Source organism: Archocentrus centrarchus, chromosome 21 (assembly GCF_007364275.1).
Source record: "Archocentrus centrarchus isolate MPI-CPG fArcCen1 chromosome 21, fArcCen1, whole genome shotgun sequence".
NCBI lineage: Eukaryota > Metazoa > Chordata > Actinopteri > Cichliformes > Cichlidae > Archocentrus > Archocentrus centrarchus.
This window is the reverse complement of record NC_044366.1, coordinates 3,470,096-3,491,592: the sequence shown is the minus strand read 5'-3', so window position 1 is coordinate 3,491,592 and position 21,497 is coordinate 3,470,096. Positions and strand designations below refer to the sequence as shown.

The 21,497-nt window shown below is 42.1% G+C and overlaps 1 protein-coding gene across 1 annotated transcript in view; it reads right to left on the bottom strand.

The window, feature by feature from the left end:
• Positions 1-21,497, bottom strand: part of dpp10 (dipeptidyl peptidase like 10) — a 255,717-nt gene that overhangs the window by 155,492 nt on the left and 78,728 nt on the right. The window lies entirely within an intron of this gene.

Here is a 21,497-nt window from a genome sequence, read left to right as displayed (position 1 = left end):
ACACTCTGACATCTACCAGACTACAGGCAAAGGGTGGGGGATACAGCTCATGTGCCTCAGTGCTTTCGAGAGGAACGACCCCCCACCCCAAAAAAAAAAAAATCATGAGAAAGCTGTAGCCACTATTTCAGTTTTTAAAGTGCAGATTGTTGTTTGTTCTTGGTTTCAGACGTAGATGATTCAGAGCGGCATGAATGTGGAAAACATTTGAAACTAAAGCATAAAGAACGTGTGTGTGTGCGTGTGTGCGTGTGTGTGTGTGTGTGTGTGTGTGTGTGGGGGGGGGGGGGGGGGGGGGGGGGGCTGGTATGGTGCACTGATCACTGGGGGAGGATGCTGCTGTTTCCTTGGGAGTTTTCTTGTCTTGATCTGTGGTTGGGGGGTTGTGTTTATGTTAGGTGGGCGTTACATGTGACAGTAAGATGCACTGTCAGAAGGTGATGACTGTTATCTGCCAGTAGTTTTAATGTTATGGCACATTGTGTGTAATATCTGCTCTGTGCAAAGCTAATCAAACTGCCAGTTCAACTTTACAAGCAGAGAGCAGATTTTCTCGTTGGGCTGTTTTTGTTTGTTGCTTCCAGTTTTGAACAGATTTGGGGCACAGCGTTTGAGCGCAGTGCAAACTCCAAATTAAGCTCAAACCGTGGAGACACGGGCGCATCATGCTCTAATCACAACCCTGCTTTCACTCACTGAAACCTCAACATCCTCCGGGGACACTCCTCCAGATCCCGTTCGAGTATTCCTGTCAGACCTGCAGTAGTTTGAAACTGGCCCTGCATTTCTGATTACCCTTCAAGCCATTCTCTATTCCACAATTTCCAAAGAAAGCTCAAGGGGGGTGGGATAAAATGAATAAACAAAGTGAAACATACTGAGCATTTTCCCTTTGTATTCCTGAAAATATGCTGCACTCTCTGCTCTGCCAGAGAGATGAGCAGCATTTTTCCAAAAGACATTTCCCCATTTGGTGTTTAAAATGTTTTAAAGTCTGATTCTGATGACCGTGAAAGCCACCGTCATGTTCAGAAAATCATTTGGTGACCCGCCGTGGAAGAATCTCTACTCCGATCTCTTTCATCTTTTATTTGTCGGCCATCTGTAGGACTGCAGAGATCATATCTCATTGAGCAGGAATGGAGTGGAATATAGCAGTGCTGAAAAACCGCTCTGCTTGTATTATAATAAAGACACAAATCAATCTGCGTGCTCTCTTTAGTCGACAGGAGTAATCAATCTACTTTGAGATGGAAGTCGGTCCAAGTCAGCCTTCAACGCCGCACGGTGCAGCTGCTGCAGTGGTAACATTACGAGAAGCAGAGCTGAGAATTATTTAATATTTCTTCCTAAAAAACAACAATAACAACAACAAATGTTCTGAGATGCTGTTTTTTCTTGTTTTTATGTAGAGTCACCTCTATAGAGTACATAAATACATAAATACCTTGCAGCAATTTCATTTCCACATTTAGATTTATCTGTAAATTCTGATGTTACGTCAGGAGGACCTGGATTAACCTGATGTTCAGGCACGCTCTGCTGTTTCTTAGGTGTCACCAGCTTTCCAGCAACAGGGATCCAAGCAGCATTCACGCTAACTGAAATCTGTTCAGGTTTTAAAAAGAAAATCATTTTCAGGGCTGCAGGATTTTGCCTGCTGAAATAAGATTAAGGGACTGTCGGGCAAGGATGCATTTTTGACTCCCGCTGTTCCCCCTCCACCTACTACCCTGCTGTCGCCACAGACCTGCTGTGCTGAACCAGTGTGTCATATGTTGTAGTTTGTGGTGATCTGATTAAAACACAACACTGTTTGTTCTCTATAAGAAGAGTTTAAACTGAAAAACAATGATTTAACACTGAGAGCCAGAGAGAATAATTAGCCCGTCTTCACTGATCCGAAAATTCAAATTCACACTAATCCTGTGTGAAGATTCAAATTCAGAAAGCCACTGAAGGTAAAAAAAAAAAAATCGTTGTTCATCACTGGTCGTGAACTCCAGTCTCCTGTGTGAAAGTCTTAAGCTTCAGTCCTTTAAACACTGCACCCTCCACCTCTTAAAGTCGACTAGATTTTGTGATTCACATAAAAGGCCGACACTGTTCTCAGCTGACATTCGATTGGCAGTTTCTCTGTTGCAAGCACGTAATTTTATCACATTACAGCTGACTGCTGATAAATCTGCTTATCTCAGAGAAACATTTCCATCCTCACCGGCTGATAGAGAGTTCAGGGAGAAGGCCTGACACCTTCATGTATTATAAATGATGTTATTGTCGTCGGTGCTGCTGGATAACAAAGCCTGAGAGAGCAAAGGTTTCTCTGACCTCTGGTGCTACAGACACAAACATGAACGTAGGTGCCAACTGAAATCAGTTTGGTTACCGATGTAGGTTGTAAGCTAGCAGCACTTGCAAAACTCTACCACCCTTTAAAGACCTAAAATGCTGTGCATTGTTCTTACTGCAGACACATGAAGCCCACAATTAGGAAAAAGCAAAGACCTGACAGGCCTAATGTTCCTAATTCAGGTTGATAAGCTATGATTAGCTAATCCCTGCTCGGGGAGACGTTTAGCAATACTCATTTTCCTCCCTGTAGCCACACATCTGTCGGCTTAGGTTATTAGCTGGCAGGGAAAAACCCAGATGACCTGGAGCCAACCTTGGACTATTTTGGCCTCTGACATGATGGGAGTGTTACTTTCTAAGTGTAAAAGTCTGAGCAGGATAAAGAAGGTGGAATTTGCTTTTCTGAAAGCAGAACTTAGATTCACTTCAATCTCCAGCACAGTGACAATGCGAGTAAATCCCCTGTCAAATATCTCGAGGAACTGGGAGAAATGCCAGCAGAAGACCTTCATACTCACATCGAGAGCAGACTAAACATATCTCTCACCCAAAACACTGGCGCTCAAATATTGACATCTTCTGTTTGAGCGGCTCTACCTTCAGAATGTCAGAGACGTGAAATTAATGTAAAGTAAACGTGCTGCGTAACAAATACATAAACAGCATCAGGTGGTCATCTGTGAAGGCTGACAAAGGTTTTTGGGGCTGAAAAGAATTTCACATGATAATCATGAAATTTAAAAAAAAAATCAGTTTCATTCTTTGTGGGTGTGTTGAGTGCATTAGTGCAGCTCACATTTGCATAAATTCCTCTTAACCTTTGCTTGCGTGTTCCACTTTCCACGGGAGACTGATGGAGTTTGCCTGTTTGGAAGAGGGAGTGATGCACACATTGGATCTGCTTGGATGATGAATATATGTGATGACCTTTAGAAGATTGTTTAATTTAAAGGTAAAGGTTGGATCTACATTGGCTAGCTTCTATAAGCATCTCCAAAGTTTCTTCCATCCATCCATCCATCCATCCATCCATCCATCTCATGATGAGACTGTATAGCACCGGCTTTTGCTGCAGTAACATAAGTGGACACCGGATGGACAGGATGCTTTTAAGGTGGTTTGCTCAGACAGAACTCAAGGTGAATTTTTAACATAGTGTATTTGCATATAAAACTAATGGAAAGATGGAAGAGGATCCGATGTTTCCCAGGAAAGAGGGAGTGAGATTTCCTATTTAGTTGTAAATAGCTTGTGGTTAATGTCTGTACAGTCTGTACTGGCCACTGGCAGAATGGACCTACTTAACTTTATCACGCAGCATTTATGGATAAGTGTTACATTTTGTTTTCAGGGATTTTCTTCTGTTTAAAGTTTAATATAGCAACTCAGCACACTTTGAAACTCCTCCAACTTTTCTCCTCAGACGTCAGTCTGGTGGACACTGTTACACTGTGACATCACCGTTTCAGGGTTTCACTGGGAAAAAAAATAATATTAACAAAATCTCTGCACACAGTGGGAAGCAAGAGACACTGGGGAGCTCATTTCCCACTTTACAGCCTAAACCACATGTTATTCATAAAGAATGATTTAATCTGTAATTAATGTACATAAGTAACCTCAGCTGAGCAAGTGAAACAGTATTAAATTTTACTATTTGTCTGCTTTGTTGTTCCTTTTGTAAACTTCAGTGAATCTAAACAGAAAATCTGCTGCTGTGACTGAACGACTGCTGTTTGATAAGTCCAACTAAGGGTTTAATTACCTCAAATTAAAAGAATATTTATGGAGGACTCTTACTGTTGCAGTGCCGTACACACTGCTGTCTGCTCTGCATCAACAAGCAAACTGACTTGTGCACAGCAGAGATGTCACCAATAAATATACTGTATATAAACTGGTGAGGAATAGTTGTTTAAATATGTTGAGACAGCATATAAATCATTTTCCATGCTCCCATTTATCCATTTTCTAGCACTTTTCAAGGTCCAGGTCGAGGGAGGTCAGTGTGAGCAGGGATGCCCAGATCTCGCTCTTCAAAGCCAACACAGAAACATAATCTCTCCAGCGTGTCCTGGCTCTGCCCCGGGATCCCCTCCCAGTTGGAGAGGCCTGAAACGCCTCAGCTGGTTCTTTTAGATCTGGAGGAGCAGCAGCTCTTCTGGCTCTTCTGTGAGCTCTTCCTGAATCTCTGAACTCCTAACTCTATCTCACACACCCTGGACACACTTCATAGGAAGCTCAGAAGCTAATCCATTCTTTTCCGGCTGAGAACTGTAGCTTCAGACAAGTTATTTCTCATTCTAGCTTCTTCATTTTCACCTTCATCAAACCATTTCAGAGAGCCCCTGTGCCTTTTGGATGGAGGTACTGTGATCCTTAAAGAGACCCCTCCCATCAGGAAAGAGATATTTAATCATAGATGAAGTTGATCATTCTGGATACTTTCATATTGATTATTAGGGACACCTTTCCAAAGCATAGCTAAGGCACCAGAACCCCCTCAGTGTGGATCTGGGATCTTGTGGGAGTTCAGGGAAGTTTCTCCACTGCAGCAGAAATCTTATTTCTTGGATAAAAGTTGGATGTAGCTTCTCAAAAGTGAAGCCAACATTTAAGCCTGCATTCTTTTTAATAACCAATAGTTGTGATTGCAAAACATTTGCTGTCCTATAGAAGTCTACGAGAAAATGGCCTCAGTGAACACTTCTCTGATGAGTTTATTGGCTCAGTCATTCAATCATTCAGTAAAACTGGGGAACTTTGAGTGCCAGAAATGAGAATTATTGTCCAACAACTTGTGACTGAGTGTGTAGTTTCACCACACATACACCTTTAAAACATCAACATGTCCATGAAGAAAAACGCTCAGCTCAGGCTTCATAACAGGGCTTCACTGACCAGTGTGTGACATCACAGCAGCCGTGTCCATCTTTTATACCCTATAAATAATACCTCTATTCCAGTCATACATACTAAGTCATAACCAGACTTAACCAAAAGGTGTTTTACTGCACAGTGTGCATTAAAAACTGACACCATAACGTCCCAGATGTTAAACCTTCAACATTTAAACCTTCAACATGCACTCAGAAATATGAAGAAGGTATAAAAAGGAAAGGCTGGATGGGAGAAGCACACGTGAACCTGAGCGGCACCGTGTCGCTGATGACTTCCTGCACATTCACAGCTGGATTCATGGCACAGCTGAGTCACAGTTGCACTGATTGCGGTCGGATTGATGATGGGATCAGACTATAATCTGCGCACTTCACAACAAGCGCTCACTTTTGTTTCAAGATGTGCTCATAGAGAAGCTTGGTCTGCAGAGCTTCTTTGAATGGATGCCTCTCTCGGTGCCTTACTTCTAACACTGATGCACAGAGCTGTGAGAATAAAGGCGGTGGCATTAAAGCTAAGCAGGCTGGGCTGAACTGCTAGCCTGAAGATCAAAGCCTGTGCCTTAAAAGATCTAAGTTTGGAGTTTTGCTTTGGGTGCATTTGATGTTTATCCTTCTGGCTTTTTTTTTTTTTTTGCAATGAATTGTAAAGAAAAAAGTGACAAGATCATTTTGTGATGGAAGGTGAAAATGCCACTCCAATAATGGAGAGTGAAAAACATCTCTGGATGGGCTGTAATTTTGTGTGGGAGGATATTATAATTGCCAGCGTAACAGCTGAATTTTAAGGTAGCCGGAGTGTGAGAGTGAAATACTTTATTTTAAACAACCTGGCATCGTTGTGGAGAGCCAGAGACAGAGTGTGTGGGCGTGGAGCGAGAGAGCAGAGGAGAGTGGGGAGGCGATAGAGAGGTGGGGACACAGAGGGGGAGGGGAAAAAAAGCCTCCGGGGAGTTGTTTCACTGAGGTGTCTGCTGTTGATAAAGTATTTATGACCCTGGGGCAATTTAGTGCAGACACTCAGGAACTCCACGCCACCTCACCGCTGATGAAAGTTTCATGACCAAACTCCAGTGTGTGTCTCTGTGGCTTAGCCCCAGCAACTCCACATTCAGCACATCACATTATTACAGCACTTCTGACGGGGAGCAATATCACCACCCCGACTCTCTAATAAATAGCAGTCAAACTCTGCCTTGGTTGCTCCTCTTTGTGTACGATTCTTTAGTTTCAGTAATAAAGCAGACATCTGCTTGTAATGCAAAGTCACTCAGAATGACACTCGCTGCAAATGTGATTTGTTCCCTTCTGAAGGTTTTCAGCTGTAATCTTGAATGAAGAATTCGAGTCCTGCACTCAAAAGCAGAGCGAAGCTGTTGCTGCAGATAAAAGTGGACGATGTTGATACAGAACATGATTTTCAGACTGCACGCATACTTATTTCTTTGAGGAAAATTCCTTACAATGACTATTATTACAAAGCTCAAAAACAAGCTCAAAAACAAAGATTTGTTTGAAATGCTGAGAGAAACAAGATTGGTTTCACTCAATAAAAGCAGCGAGCCGTCACACAGGCGCCACGACACAGAACCGAAACATGTGCGGTTCAACATCTTTAACCACAACAGGTCCCCTCAGAGGCCTGATCTTAACACCATCCAGTTAGTCTGACTCCACAGAACCACCATGGACAGCTCTCAGCACGTTTGATTCATGTGTATTTCTGGCATTCTTTTAAAAAGAAAAGCTTAATCCTGTATCTCAGTGTGAATTTTTTTCATCTACATTTTCTTTTCATATCCTCGGGGCATCGAGGGTCGGCTGTGGGGTTGGCGCCTCGATGCAACCTATCCTGTATTTTGGCTGCACGGAGCCAAACTGTGACTGAGTTGCACAGAAAGGATTCAGTGACCACAGTGCAGAACCGCAGTAGACCATGTTTCCTCAGTAGCCTACCAAATGACCATCAGACGCCCCTCAGAGTGAGCATGAGTACAACCTCCCGCCATAAGAACAGTTTCTTCCCCTCTGCTGTTGGACTCATGAACAATTACCCTAAGACTGTTACCACCACCCTCCACAAACGCTGATGACCCTATGTCTATGCACCTGTCTGATTGCACTGATGTACATATTAGTGGAATATAGTTTACATTCTTTTATCTTTTAATTAGTCTCTGCACTGTATATTTTGTAAGCTCTAATATCTCTGTATATTTGCAATTTGTATACTTGTATATTGTCTTATAGTTTTTATACTTATTTGTTTTTTGTTTTTTTCTGTAAGCACGAAGTACCGCAGCAATTTCCTAATGCTGTGAACCTGTTCACCCATATGGCAATAAAAACCTTCTGATTCTGATTCTGATTCTGAATAACTTTAACTTTCACATCTGGGTTATTTAGTTCATTGTGTAGCAACAGAGATACTAAAGGATAATGAATAGTAGGGGAAATCATATCTTTGTCATCTTTCCCTGTATATCAAAGTAATAACTGTAATTATATTTAGATGTGATAAATGTAGAGGGTGGACTGATTAAGGGCCAAATGCCATCACACTGAGCTGCAGCAAGCACCTCTCTCTACAAGGCAACGCGATGTGCACCATCCAGCAAACATTAATTCATCAAGTCAATTTTATGCAACAGGGCTCAGATTATACAGCTCTGAGGCACCCTGCTGTTGACATTGCAATGTCATTCATTTTGCAGCTAGTGTAATCCATTTATTACTGTTGTCTTATCCCGCTGTGCTTGTTGATACCATCGAGGGGTGTGTCAGACGAGCTGAATGAAATCCTAATGAGGGGGTCACCCAGTGTAGGAGGAAGGCAGCACCAGCAGAGACACCAGCTGATAAGCATATCCAAGTTTACGGGTAAATTTTGGGGCAAACCAACACAAAGTATTTTGGGGACTGCGATGTATTGTAACTACACTCAGCAGCCACTTTATTAGATACACTTGTTCAACTGCTCGTTTGCACAAATATCTAATCAGCCAATCACATGGTAGCAATACAGTTCATTTCAGTATGTAGACATGGTCAGAACAACCTGGGGGGATATTTTTTTGGCACACTTTTAGCCCCTCAGTACCAACTGAGCATCATTTAAATCTCCACTGCCTCCCTGAATATTGTTCCTGACCATGTCCATCCCTTTATGACCACAGTGCTCCCATCTGCTGATGGCTGCTTCCAGCAGGAAAACTCACCACGTCGCAAAGCTCAGATCATCTCAACCTGGTTTCTTGAACATGACAGTTCACTGCACTCAGACGGCCTCCACAGTCAGTGGGATGTGGTGGAACGAGAGATTCACATCACGGATGTTCAGCCGACAAATCTGCATCATCTGTGATGCTGTCACGTCAGCATGGACCAAAGCAGTTCTGAGGGCAAAACAAGAGTCCAACCGGGTACTAGCAAGGTGTACCTAATGAAGTGGCTGCAGAGTATATATTACCCATATGTTTAGATTTGATAGTTCAGCAACATGATTTTAAAAAAGTGAACCCAACATTTTTTAAATTCATAATGTTTGTTCCGCATTTAGAGCAATATTTCTGTTTTTATTGATTTGATTTGATTTTGTTTATTATTTATTTTGTTTATTATGATCCAACACCACACCAACACGGCCCGAACCACGACGGAGCCTCCACCATGTTTTACAGAAGGCTGCAGACACTCAGCGCTGGATCTGTGCTATTATTCACAGATCCAACTAAAAAAAACGGGAACAAATGAAGTGTTTTTGCGACAGGCTGCTAAAAACAAAGTTCCTAAAACGACAACTTAAAATTCACTCTTTGCTAAGTTTTCCGTTATGTGCAGACACTGTTCATGGCTTCAGTTAGGCGCCTTTTTAATACTACATGATACTATTGTTTTTTTAAATAGGTTGAATAATGAACTTCTTCTTCTTCTCAATACTTTGTTACCAGTGACATTCAAATCTGGCATTTAAACAGAAGTCAAACATCTTGTCAGGATTATTAATTATTATGGTCTTGTTGCCCAGTGTTTTGAGTTTGGAGTCTGTGGTCTTGGATATTTAATTATTCTGAGAGTTGCTTTGGTTTGTCCAGCACGGGTCTAGAGTGGTTCAACCCAAGGACCATAATGGTCCATCCTTCTGCTGTTCAGTGTTTCCACCTTAGCAAACAAGATGCATTATATACACAGATCATAACTGGATAACATTAATACACTAGATTTACTCATTTTTTCCCCTGCTTGTTAATATTCAGCCCAGTGGATCGAATACTGACACGTCACAGACTGATCACTCACTGAACCACTGACTGTGTGTTGAAGCCTCACCATTACCAACACGCCACACTGTTTGTTTCTTTTATTGTTTATTTGTTTGTTTGTTTGTGGGTTTTTTCAGCAAATATTGTGAAGCTTGGTTATCAAACTGCAGCAATAAACTGATTCAGTGCATTACTCAGACACAAATATCTGCCATCTGATGCTAACTAACTTGCTAATAAAAGTAGAAAATAAGAAAGCAGAAGAGCTCAAACTAATTGTATGGTGTGTAGCACACAGTGAAACGTATTATTTGTCATGAAATGCTCCAAAAGGCGTCAGCGTGGCTCAAATTTGTGTAGGTGAAGCCTAGCAGACAGCAGGTTCAGCTGGCACACCTGTCGAAGCAGCTGATAAAGCCTTAACAAAACAGGTGACTTTTACAAAATGTTATTGCAGAGAGGAAAGCTAGACTTCAAACCATCTTTTTTGCTATGGATCAGGCTGTAAACGTGTTTATTTCTGCTGTAAAGTTGAATATTTTAACATGGGAGTCTGTGGGGGTCTGACTTGCTTGTGGAGCTCGTCTCAAGTGGCCGTGAGAGGAACTGTTTTTTTATTTCTCATCACTCTGAAGCTGCTGCTTGGTGGATTCTTTAGTTGCGATGGTTAAGCATTTTTATAATTATATATGCTGTTTTTAAAAAAGAAAGGCGGCCCAAGCACTAGGCTCGAGCAAAGCACCCACAGGCAATCACTCGGCCCGAGTGTCCTCAGCCGAAACACTGAATTTCTAACAACTAACCACTAACTGTGGAAGGCAGAGAGTGAAAAGCTAGAATTTCCCACAGGGATCAATAAAGTCCAGCATTTCACACTCCATTATAACAATATACTGCTCACCACATTTCAGGGGGGCAGCAGGCTCAGACTCATTTTTAACCAGCGTTCAGCGGGTTAGAGCTTTGAGCAGGTTGATGTAGGATTTATTCGTGAAAGCCATTAGATGAGTCTCAACTGATCTTCAGTACACAACTAAGCCCTATTTGCTAGCTTGTAAAGCACGAGGCTATGGGCTCTGCGTTTCTTATTGTCCTGTGTAAGCTGCGGTGCATGTATCCAAAGCTTTTTATCTCTCAGATCCTCTAAGCTGTGTGCCTGTAGCCACACCACATGACCCACTGTGTGACATTTACTTTCATAGCATGAATACAGAAAGTATGTATTGTAAGTTGCCTTTAGATCATCAACAAATGGACTCACTTAATTGAAATATTTGTATTCTTGGATGGAGTAGACTCACAGATCAAAATAATCCTTGTTGATCTTACACTGGGCCTCGGTGCAGCTGTTTCAGCTCTCTTTCTCTTCCCTAAATGGCAACTTCTTCTGATTGGCTGAATAGGTGGGTGGAGCTTCTGCTCTGATGTCACACAGAGCCAGGAGGAGAAAAACAACAACAGTGCTTGTATAGCAGTGTGAAGTTTTGGCTCACAGGGATTATTTAGCTCTATTCATTATTTAGCCCAGTAAACATGTGTCACCTATGACACATCAGTATAGTATATCTTAATGCACGGATCAGCAAAGTACACAAAATTCCACCTTAAAAGAGTTTAAAATGCTTGTTTCACCACTTACCCTCCTTAACTCCATCCTCTTCCCCTAAAAACAAACCTGCTTTGGAAATATAAGCACAGATCCCTCTGCACTAAACATAATGAAGACAAATTATGCATGTATGCAGCAAGAAGAGACACAAAGCATTATTCTAAATCAATATAGCCTCTGGGTCATTACGGGAAGCTCCGGCCCTTCCTCCATGATCAAACACTCTGCCTCATTTGCTCTCACGGAGGAGCCGAAGCACTCGGCATTCTCACTTCTCAGAAGCTTGTTTCTGAATTCAGTGCGTCACGGATCAACAGAAGCAGGCGAGAGTTTGGCTTCAGTGCAAAGGCTTCTGAGGCCCCGAGGCATTCCTCGACATTGGGTGCAGTGTTTCAGAAGCCGAGGCAGCTTGCACTGTGTAAAGTCATCCTAATTGCTGACATGAGTTTTGCACATAAGGATACTTCATTATATTCACGCCTACAGGCTCTGAGGTTATTGGACTGAACCTGATTCATTCTAGTGTAACAGCATGATATGATCCTTATTGATTCATCTGTCCTCTCTTTGTGACTTTGCATATGCTATCTAAATAAGACCTTCACTATAGTCATATGACTGTTTCATTAAAATGTTTTTTCCAGCCAGACAGGAACTCCTGCAGGCAGAGGATAGATAGCATATACTTCACTTTTACTGTAATCATGCATACACAACATAAATACTTCTTCCGACTGAAGTTCCACGAGGGCTCCAGACTGTCGCTGTGAAACTGGGAAGTATCTGAGGCCTCCCTTTGGGACTCTGAAAGCCCATAATTCTTCCTTTCCTCAAGGCTGCAATGCTGCTGACTTGACTGAGGGATTAAGCCTCAATTCAGAGCATTATAATCTTTAAAAATAAGGGAAGCAGTTATTCTAGAAGAGGGCAGAATCAATTAAAAAGCTGTTGTGGAGGCATTTGCATGTGCAAGCAGGTGCAAATTTGCATTTATTTGCATTTTTTTCCCCCAAATGTTACTGCTAATATACAGGCTTTGATTCAAATCCTGAAGAAGAAATAACTTTTTGATTGAACTTCATACAAAATAAAAATCTGCACTTTGCTGGCTGCAGAAATGCTTTTGAGGTGTTTTAAAGTTTCTGCAATATTTGAAACTCAGGCACATGCAGTAAATTTGCAGCACCCGCTCAGACTGGACGGTGGTGCAGACTGACGAATCACTGAGAAGCAGGTAGAAGCTTTGGTTTCATGCAGCGTAAGTGAAACATCAGCTTAACAGCAAACAGGACGATGATCATGATGATTCTGAACAATACTGACATCACAATTATTTGTCATCATGTTTCAATGATCTTAGCGTTTTGTATCTGTAAATTCAGTGCATCTCTTTAAAGAAAAATTAAAATAAACACAAAGATAAATCAGCACTGCACTGCTTCCACCTCTGCATTGTGCTACATTCTTGTGAATTCAAACCTCTTTGCTGTGAGTTTCAGTCACATTCATTGTGCAGGTCGGTGGATCAGGTGGTAAATATGTTGCAAAATGTGAGACCTTGTAAAATAAAATGTGAGAATGTTTAGAAAATATTTGAACTTGAATTCTGAAATTTTTACTTGTAAAAATTTTTACAGTTACAAACCAAAAATGTGCAAGATGAGAGGCAAACAGGGATGAACGTAAGCCGTTATTAGGCTGAAAACCAGAATAGTAGTGAAACAGAAAGTTAGAACTATAATGAACTACACTGGGAAACATTACACACTGGGAGCTGAGCTCACGAGGGAACCTGAACAGGTGAACAGAAAGACACAAATCTGACAAAGCAGGACACGGGGCACACAGGACGTGAGACTGTCAAAATAAAAGAGGAAGTGAGAAGGAAGCAAACACAAACTTGACACCACACGAGGAGCGAGACACACTGAGGAGAAGACAAGAAACTTCACACAAAAGTGAGTCAAAAACACGGGGAGAACAGCGTCTAAAGCAACATAAGAGGAACACAAGAAACACTATAACAAAATGAAAGAGTGATCATGAAGGCAAATGAACTACAAAAGTCCATTAAACTAAGAAACAAAGGGCTGCAGACCCGGGATCGTGACAGATCACATGTTTTTTCATCTTTCATAACTAAAATTTAATCATGCAAAGAAATGCTGAGTTTATAGTCCTCTCGATTTGTATATTCCAGGTTTTTTTCCTTTTAAAACTACACCTCTAGTAGAAGGGAAGGAGTACAGGGAGCGGTGCTGGGAAGGCAGTGGACGGTGTGCAACCAGGTGATGTAGGTGTCATGGAGCATGAGGAATGTGTGAATGGCAGTTGGCAGATGATTGGGTGGTAGATGCTTACACATTTTAATTATTTATGTAAAATTAAATAGCTAAGTAGTTTCCTTTTAACATAACTCCACAGCAATGCTGCATATGATTTCTTCTTGATTAACATCACTTGCCATAAATCTGAGTGCTTCCAAATAACGACTAATGATCCGCTTCAAGAGACAAACTCTTCCCCTTCTGCTGTGCCACACATTTGAATTTTATTGTGTAACGATCTTTAATTGTAGTGTTACTCATGCAAACTAACCCAGGGAACAGCTGTGATTGGCACACACAGGCATGACGTCAGGCAACGACTTAAGGAGCGTTTGATTGTTTTATTGGCATTTTCAGCATCACTTGATCCAGTTTGATTAAGAACTTGAGATTAATATCTGATTAACTGCGCAGCCCTGACAGTAAATATTAATTTGTTTCAAATATGATCATGTGTGTATGAAATGTAGCAAATGCATGCTTTCTTAAATCACTAATCAAATACTGCCATTGATGAGATGCTCCTCTCCTTCAACACTTTTGCTTTGTGGCAAGAAATAACATTAATGGACATCTGCAACTGGTAAAGGTATTCCTTGTTCTGCAGCTTCAGAGATCCCAGTGCAGTGACACATGAGCAGGTCTCCACCCTCTGAAGGTCCTGGTTAGGATGACCGTCCAGCTCACAGCAGAAAAAGGACTAACATTACAGGTGGAGTTGGAGTCTTAAAACACCAGTAAAGCAGCTCAATGGCATTGTTACATCCCCAGGAGTAACCTAGACGTAACATGCGGTGTGACTCCAATCACTCCCAAGAAAAGGCCAGCAACGCAGGGTAATGCTAAACAGCAGCAGTGAGCAGTGCCAGAACAACAAACCAAAGGTTTAATGTTCTCTGTGATTCGTTAACCAAAAACCGAAGGCCAATAAAAGACAGTTCTCTGACCTGCACTCCTGACCCATAAAGTGATTTCCACAAAAACGACTTCTCCCTCCTGCTACTGCTGCAGTGCTCAGTATATTCAGTCACTTACAGCACCTTGCCACTGCTACACTGAAATTTCCCCATTGTGGGACTAATAAAGGAATTTCTTATCTTCTTATCTTAATATTTACAAGTTTCTATTTACAAAATAATTTCCAAAACTTGTGAGACCAGGGATGCAAATTAGCTGACTCCATTCACTCAGAGTTCTCACACAAACGGCTGTTTGTTGGGTTTGGAGGAGACGAGCAGAGGGCCGAGGTGGCTGCTGTCCGTCCAATCAGCCACTCCGACCTAAGGCTGATCAGCCAGCCTCCACCTGTCTCAGCCAACACACATACACACCCACACACACTCTAGTGGGAGGGGCCAAACAGATAAACATCATGATACACGATCCTGGATCATAACAACATCATCACGATATGAATCTGGCCACCCTGCCAGCAGGGAAACACGAGGAGAGCCAGTGACTAAACTTTCTGAATAAGACTGATTGTCAGCTAGTAAGCTGTGATTTTCTTTTACAGGAACACACAAAAAAAAAGGAAAATGAGACACAGAGTATAATTGAATGGCCGTTAATATTTCCAGACTGTCCACCAAAGTAAAGTCTCTGTGTGGGAAAGTTGGGATATTTAATTCCCAAATATGGGAATACTTTCTGTTCTGTATTTTTACCTGGCTGTGATCCATCTGTAGGATCAGACGGATCACCTGCAGGTCGGGCAGCACATCGTAATGCATTCTGGATGCAGTCACACCTTACATGAAACTGAAATGATTCAGTGCTGTGCAATCACCACATCTCTGCTCAAAATATGCAGTTTCTTTCCTCAATATTTATGTATAAGGCAGACATATTTATGTGTGAGGTGGTTCTGCTGAAAGTGAGCTAATTTAAGTATGCCATAAGCAGAAATGAAGGGGGAGGGGACCATCATAGCATTTGTGGAAACACATCCTTTGAAATCATGAGTAAAGACTCAATGTGATTGGCTGAAATCAATCACACTGATTCCAGTTCCCTATGAACATGTCTAACGGGAGATACAGCACAGCGAAATACCCACATCTTACATAAAATTCAAAACAGCATCCCTGCCTCCTTTCCTGCAAGAAATATTCTGGTCTCTTACAACTAGAGTCATATCCACAGTCCTCCATGCACAATCCCCAAAGGAGTAAAGCGCTTGAGCTAGCAGAAGTGTGCATGTTCTTCTCAGACATGGAAGGAATTAGAGTAGCAAACGTTTCCCCCTTGGGTACAAAGTAGAGGGAGAGGCAGACTGCAGATGAGATCGGTGAGGATCAGTGTTGCTAGACACAGCTAGCCCTAGCTAGCTCAGACATTAACTTGGAACTGCCTTGGGATCAATGATAGCCCAGATAGAAACTCACCAGTGGCCCTTAAGTGGGCCAGTGTCTGCAACAGCAGCAATAGCCCTCCACCACATCCTTCAGTGGGAATATCAGTCCACTCTGGAGTGGATGTGGAATTGAGGTTTGTTTAGTCACAGGTTTCATTTTGATTAATTTATGCCTCATTTCTTTGAACTCCATTAAACCTCACATTCAGGAAGCTTACAGGTACAAACTTGATGAAGCCTGTGAAGTAAACATTTGCAGCAATGAAAAATAACATCAACTTTACAGAAATTGATATCCCTTTATTACCAAAGGTTACTATTATTTAAGTGAAAACCAACATTTTTAATTCTATGTTATGTTTATCAGTGTATAACAGCCTCGGGTGGTTTGGGCACCTAATCAGGATGTTTCCTGGGCAACTCCACCTGGAGTACCCATCCTGGAGGACACCCCTGGAGGAAGACCCAGAACTGGAAATATTTTAGATCTCATCCAACCTCTTGATCTACCAGCAAGAACTGGGAAATTGGAGATGGATGGATGGATGGATGGATGGAATTAATGGTGTATAGCCAATGTTATGATGAAAAACGTTAAAACATTTTTAGAGGTTAGTTGTGGAGGTTCCTCAAGGCTCAACATTAGGGCCATTATTGATCACAATGCACATAAACATTATGTGTAACACTAAATGTTTTTTTTTTTTTTAGCCTGTCATGTCTGGCATCTTTCACAATCGGAATGATGATCCGAATGCACTGATGTACCAAACATATTTGCTTTGACAAGAACAGCTCTATATGTTTCCTATAGGCTCTTCTTGTTAATGTTTGCAATTTTATTTTTATTTATTTATCTTTTTATTTAGTTATTCATGCCAAGTCTGACAGGCAACAAGGAAGGGGCAAGAACAAGAGGTGGGGGGGAGAAAAGGGGGGGGGGGGGGGGGGGGGGGGGGGGGGGGAAGAAAGGAGATAGAGAGAAATAAATAAATAAATAAATAAATAAAAGGGGTTGATATACTCACACACACACACACACATCCATACACACACCCATATGCACCTACATATACACACACACACACACACACACACACACAAGTTTATTGTTTGTAGTAATGTGTGTGTATGCGCCTTTATCATGCAATGTATTCGATAATGAGGGCGAGAAACTGCAACCATGCCCCCCGCGATCCAGAGGCAGATAGGGAAGGACCCAGGGGACCCAGGCCCCCCACAGCACAGGAGCTCAGAAGACTTGGGGCCACACATCCCGATGGCAACCGCGTACACTCCCCAGAAGAGGAAGGGGGGAGGCTACAGACGGAACCCCCACAATCCAGGGGCTAGAGTCCAGAGAGCCAGAGGCGACGGGCAGCCCACCCCCCCCGGCAGGCCGGCACCCCCAGCACGAGCCAGGCATGCGGCCCCCGAGGCCCCAAGCACCCGAGAGCAGCCCGACACCCGGCAGAGCCCCCCCACGCGCCAAAGAGGCCCAAGCCACCCCCAGGCCACGGCCGCCAAGGGAGCAGGCCAAAAACCATGCCGAGACATCCGGCCACACACCCCGGGACCCACGGGCACCCACACCCCAGGGGCGGCAGTGACGACCAGTGGGGAGCAGCGTGGAGCGGTAGGGAGGGGTAACTCCCACCCTCCGTGTCCCACAGGTGCCAAGGCTTGGCAAGCCACCAACCCAGGCCCAGCTGTCCACACACACACACTCTCACAAGCACGCACGTACACACACACACACACACACGTACCAGTCATTCCCTCATTTACACACGCACATACAAACGCACGCACATTCGCATGCACCAGTCACACACTCATGCATACACACTCACACGCACATACACACACACACACACGTACCAGTCGTTCCCTCGTACACACACGCACATACACACGCACGCACATTCGCATGCACCAGTCACACACTCATGCATACGCACATGTAACATACATGGACACCTAATGTGGGAGAGCGGGTACCAGCACCAAGCAAGCGGCAACCCAGGGAAGCAGCCAACCCAGCCCCGAACAATGAGCCAGTCCCCATCCCAGGCGGGGTGCATGGAACTGGGGTGTGAGAAGGCCCGTCCGCCCCCTCCTCCCACTCAGCGTGTTGGGGGGGTGATGTGAGTGTATGTACTGAGAAGAATGTAACACTAAATGTTAACTGCAATAGTCAAATGCAGTTTTAGGGGTATATATGAGACAGTAGCTTTCTGCCCAGCTAACAATATCCATTATTCTTTTATCCAGTTTTCCCCACCAGAGCCCTGTGGGAATATCTGCTGCTTTGGCTGCTAAAGTTTGAGCTGGTCTGGTTGCTGTTTGGTTTGGACGCGTTGTGTACAGTCAGTTTTAGAGATTCTTCTTTCTTAAACAGCTACCTGCTGCAGTTTTAAAAAACTATGAGGGTGGTGAGAGTAAGGATAATAAAAAAAATACACATTTATTGTACGCACACTACAACAAACAAAAGTGTTAGGGGTCACTATGCTATGTTGCATTAATTTCTACAGCACTGTTTACTGTTTTATTACGCGTTATCATTTCTCCCCATATTGTGAGTTCATATGTTATATAAGTAAAAGTACAAATGAAACACTATTTTAGAAAATACTCCATTACAAGTAAAAATCCAGCATCAAAGTTCTTAGCAGCGTGAGTGCAGACAGGGAAAGGGGATCATATTTCTCCCTTACTGACTCCTCTTTAGCTTTAAATCCTTCTCCTCCTACAAAGCCTGAATGATATCTTAAAGGCCTCGTAGTACCATAATATCCCAACAGAGCACTTTGCTCTCAGATTGCAGGCTTACTCGTGGTTCCAAGAGTTTTGAAAAGCACAATGGGAGGCAGAGCGTTCAACTATCACGGCTGTCTTCTGTGGAACCAGCTCCCAGTTTGGGTTCAGGAGACAGACGCCCTCTGTGCCTTAAAGGTCAGGCTTTAAACTTTCCCTTTTAATAAAGCTTATAGTTAGGATCAGATAGCCCTGAACCAGCCCTTAGTTGGGCTATGCTATATTTATATGATATATATTTATTATATTTATATGATAATATATATATATATCTATATATATATATATTATATATATATTTATATGATAGATATATTTATATGATAGATAGATATATGATATATATATATATATATATAAAAGATAATATATAATATATCTATATTATATATATATATATCTATATATTATATATATATATATATATAGATATATAGATATATATATATATCTATAGATAGATAGAGATATAGATATATATTATAGATATATATATAGATTAGAATATAATATGATATATCTATATATATATATAATATATATATATATATATATATATATATATATATATATATACTATATATATATATATAATATATATATATATATATATATATATCTATATATATATTATATATATATATAATATGATATATATTTTTATATGATATATATATATATATATATACGCATATATAGCTAGATAGATAGATAGATAGATAGAAGAGAGAGAGAGAGAGATAGAGAGAGAGAGAGAGAGAGAGAGGAGAGAGAGAGAGAGAGAGAGATAGATAGATAGATAGATAGAGATGTCATAAGCTCTGTCTCCTCTCTCCCTTAGTTTGTGCTATGTCCTCTTTTCTCTCTCTCAGCATACCTTTCTGTGCATATCTCTTTCCTGATCTGACCTCAACCTGCTCGGTGCTCAGTGTTTGATTATTTTTACTGCTCATCTTTTCTTTCATCCCAACCACTGGGGTCTCATGACCACCCATCCTGAATCTGTTAGCTAGCTCAGAGAGGAAATTCTTGGGTTCCTCTCAGTAATGCTTTAAATCAAGCCTGGGCGTTGTACAGTCTCCAGGCCACATCCAGCCCTGTGGCTGTCCCTGACCGGCAACTGTGAGGTCAGTGGAAAATTAGGATTCAAATAAGCATACATTATGCAGTGTCCCATTTCAGCCACAAAACACATGTGTACATGTGTGCAAGCAAATGCAACTTCACTGTAAACGTGTTGGAACAGATACTGATTAGAGATTTGAGTTCGCTAACTAAAAATGTGAGCTCACACAAAAATCGATGCAGAGTGAAGAGTTTTCAACAAAACGGGCTTAGATTGTGGAGAGCAGGTTGTTGTATTTAATTTGAATCACATCACAAGATAAAGCACGCAGAGAAATACTGACTGATGCAGAGCGGGAACGGACATCTGAACCTTTGCTAGCAAAGCTGCAAAAGCAACAAAGACCTTTTAACCGAGCTTTATCCAAGTACAGGGCAGTCAAGATCAGCTGAGTGATTTTTCCACCAAATCACAAAACACAGCGAGCCGTTCTCTGGTGGGCAGTTCATCAAAGAGTGTTCGGTGGACTCTGCTGTGCCGATATGCCCTGAGAAAAAAGCAGCATTTGAGAATGTGCCCGGCAGCAATGCACACAGTGAAAGGGAGCAGCAGAGGGAGGGCTTTCTTCATGGACATAACTCCATGCTCAGGACAAACCGGCAGGTGTCCAAATCTGACAGGGACCAATGGTGGACTTTTGCAGCAGATGCAAGATTAAGTGACTGAAATGAACCCAGAAGTGGAATTCCTCTCAGTGATCTATCCCAGTGTGCAGCAGGCATGTTATAATTTGTGCAACATGAAGCTGAAATGTACTGACTTATGTTTTTCGTATTATTTGTAAAATTTTATTTCGTAACGATTATTAATTCTGCATGAAATAAGTACAACAGAAAAACAGACCTGAGACATCGTCAGGAAATGTATTTTCCACCACTCCAAACTGCATTTGTTTATTCCCATAAAGGAATAAAATTCAAATTTGAAATTGCTTATGGCACACAGAAAGACACTTGCTGTATTGACTCAGCAGTCTACACTGCTGCCTTGAGGCATTTCTGTCAAAACAAAAAGAAACAAAACCTTAAATGGAGCAGCTGACGGGATTAAGGAGAAGCTGAGGGGAATCTCTCGCTTTTCAGTGATCTGACAGAAAAAAGAGGAAGGAGGAAAGGGGACAGGAGGAAAAAAGAGACGAGACAGCAAAACAACGATGAAGAGTAGGAGGGAAAGACGTGACTGCATGGTGCACCCTGTGGGAGGGGAACAACATGTGGAGAAAATAAGCCGCTCTGATGGATAGCCATTCGGCTAACTGCAGGCCAGGGCTGCAGCCTCTCCAAGAGCCCAGGCTGTTAGCCATACGTTGGATGCCATCACCTATCCCTCATAACAAATGTGGGAAAGTGGTGCTGAGCCATTTGCCTTCAATCAGGTTGTCAAGAGCGTGAAAATAAAAGATGCTCGCATCTATTTGAAATCCCAACAGCTGTCTAGTTTTAAGCATCACTGTGAAAACGAGAGTGAAACGTTACAGCGTGAGCTTGGATCGAGGCCTTGGATCACTCATTCACTCCTGATTAAAGAGTTTTGATATTTGCTTGTAGAATACCTGACAGTTTGAATTAAATCACCGGTTGGCATACCGTAGGTTGCTTCCCTGAATGGATGGCAGCCTCGTCAAATGATTTTTAAATCCCCCCACTATACTCTGTATGGCTCCAAATTACAGAAGCAAATAGTGGCTTTTTACACTGGTGGAGCCTGATGGCATGCAGCCCACATCACTGGCAGGTTCGTAC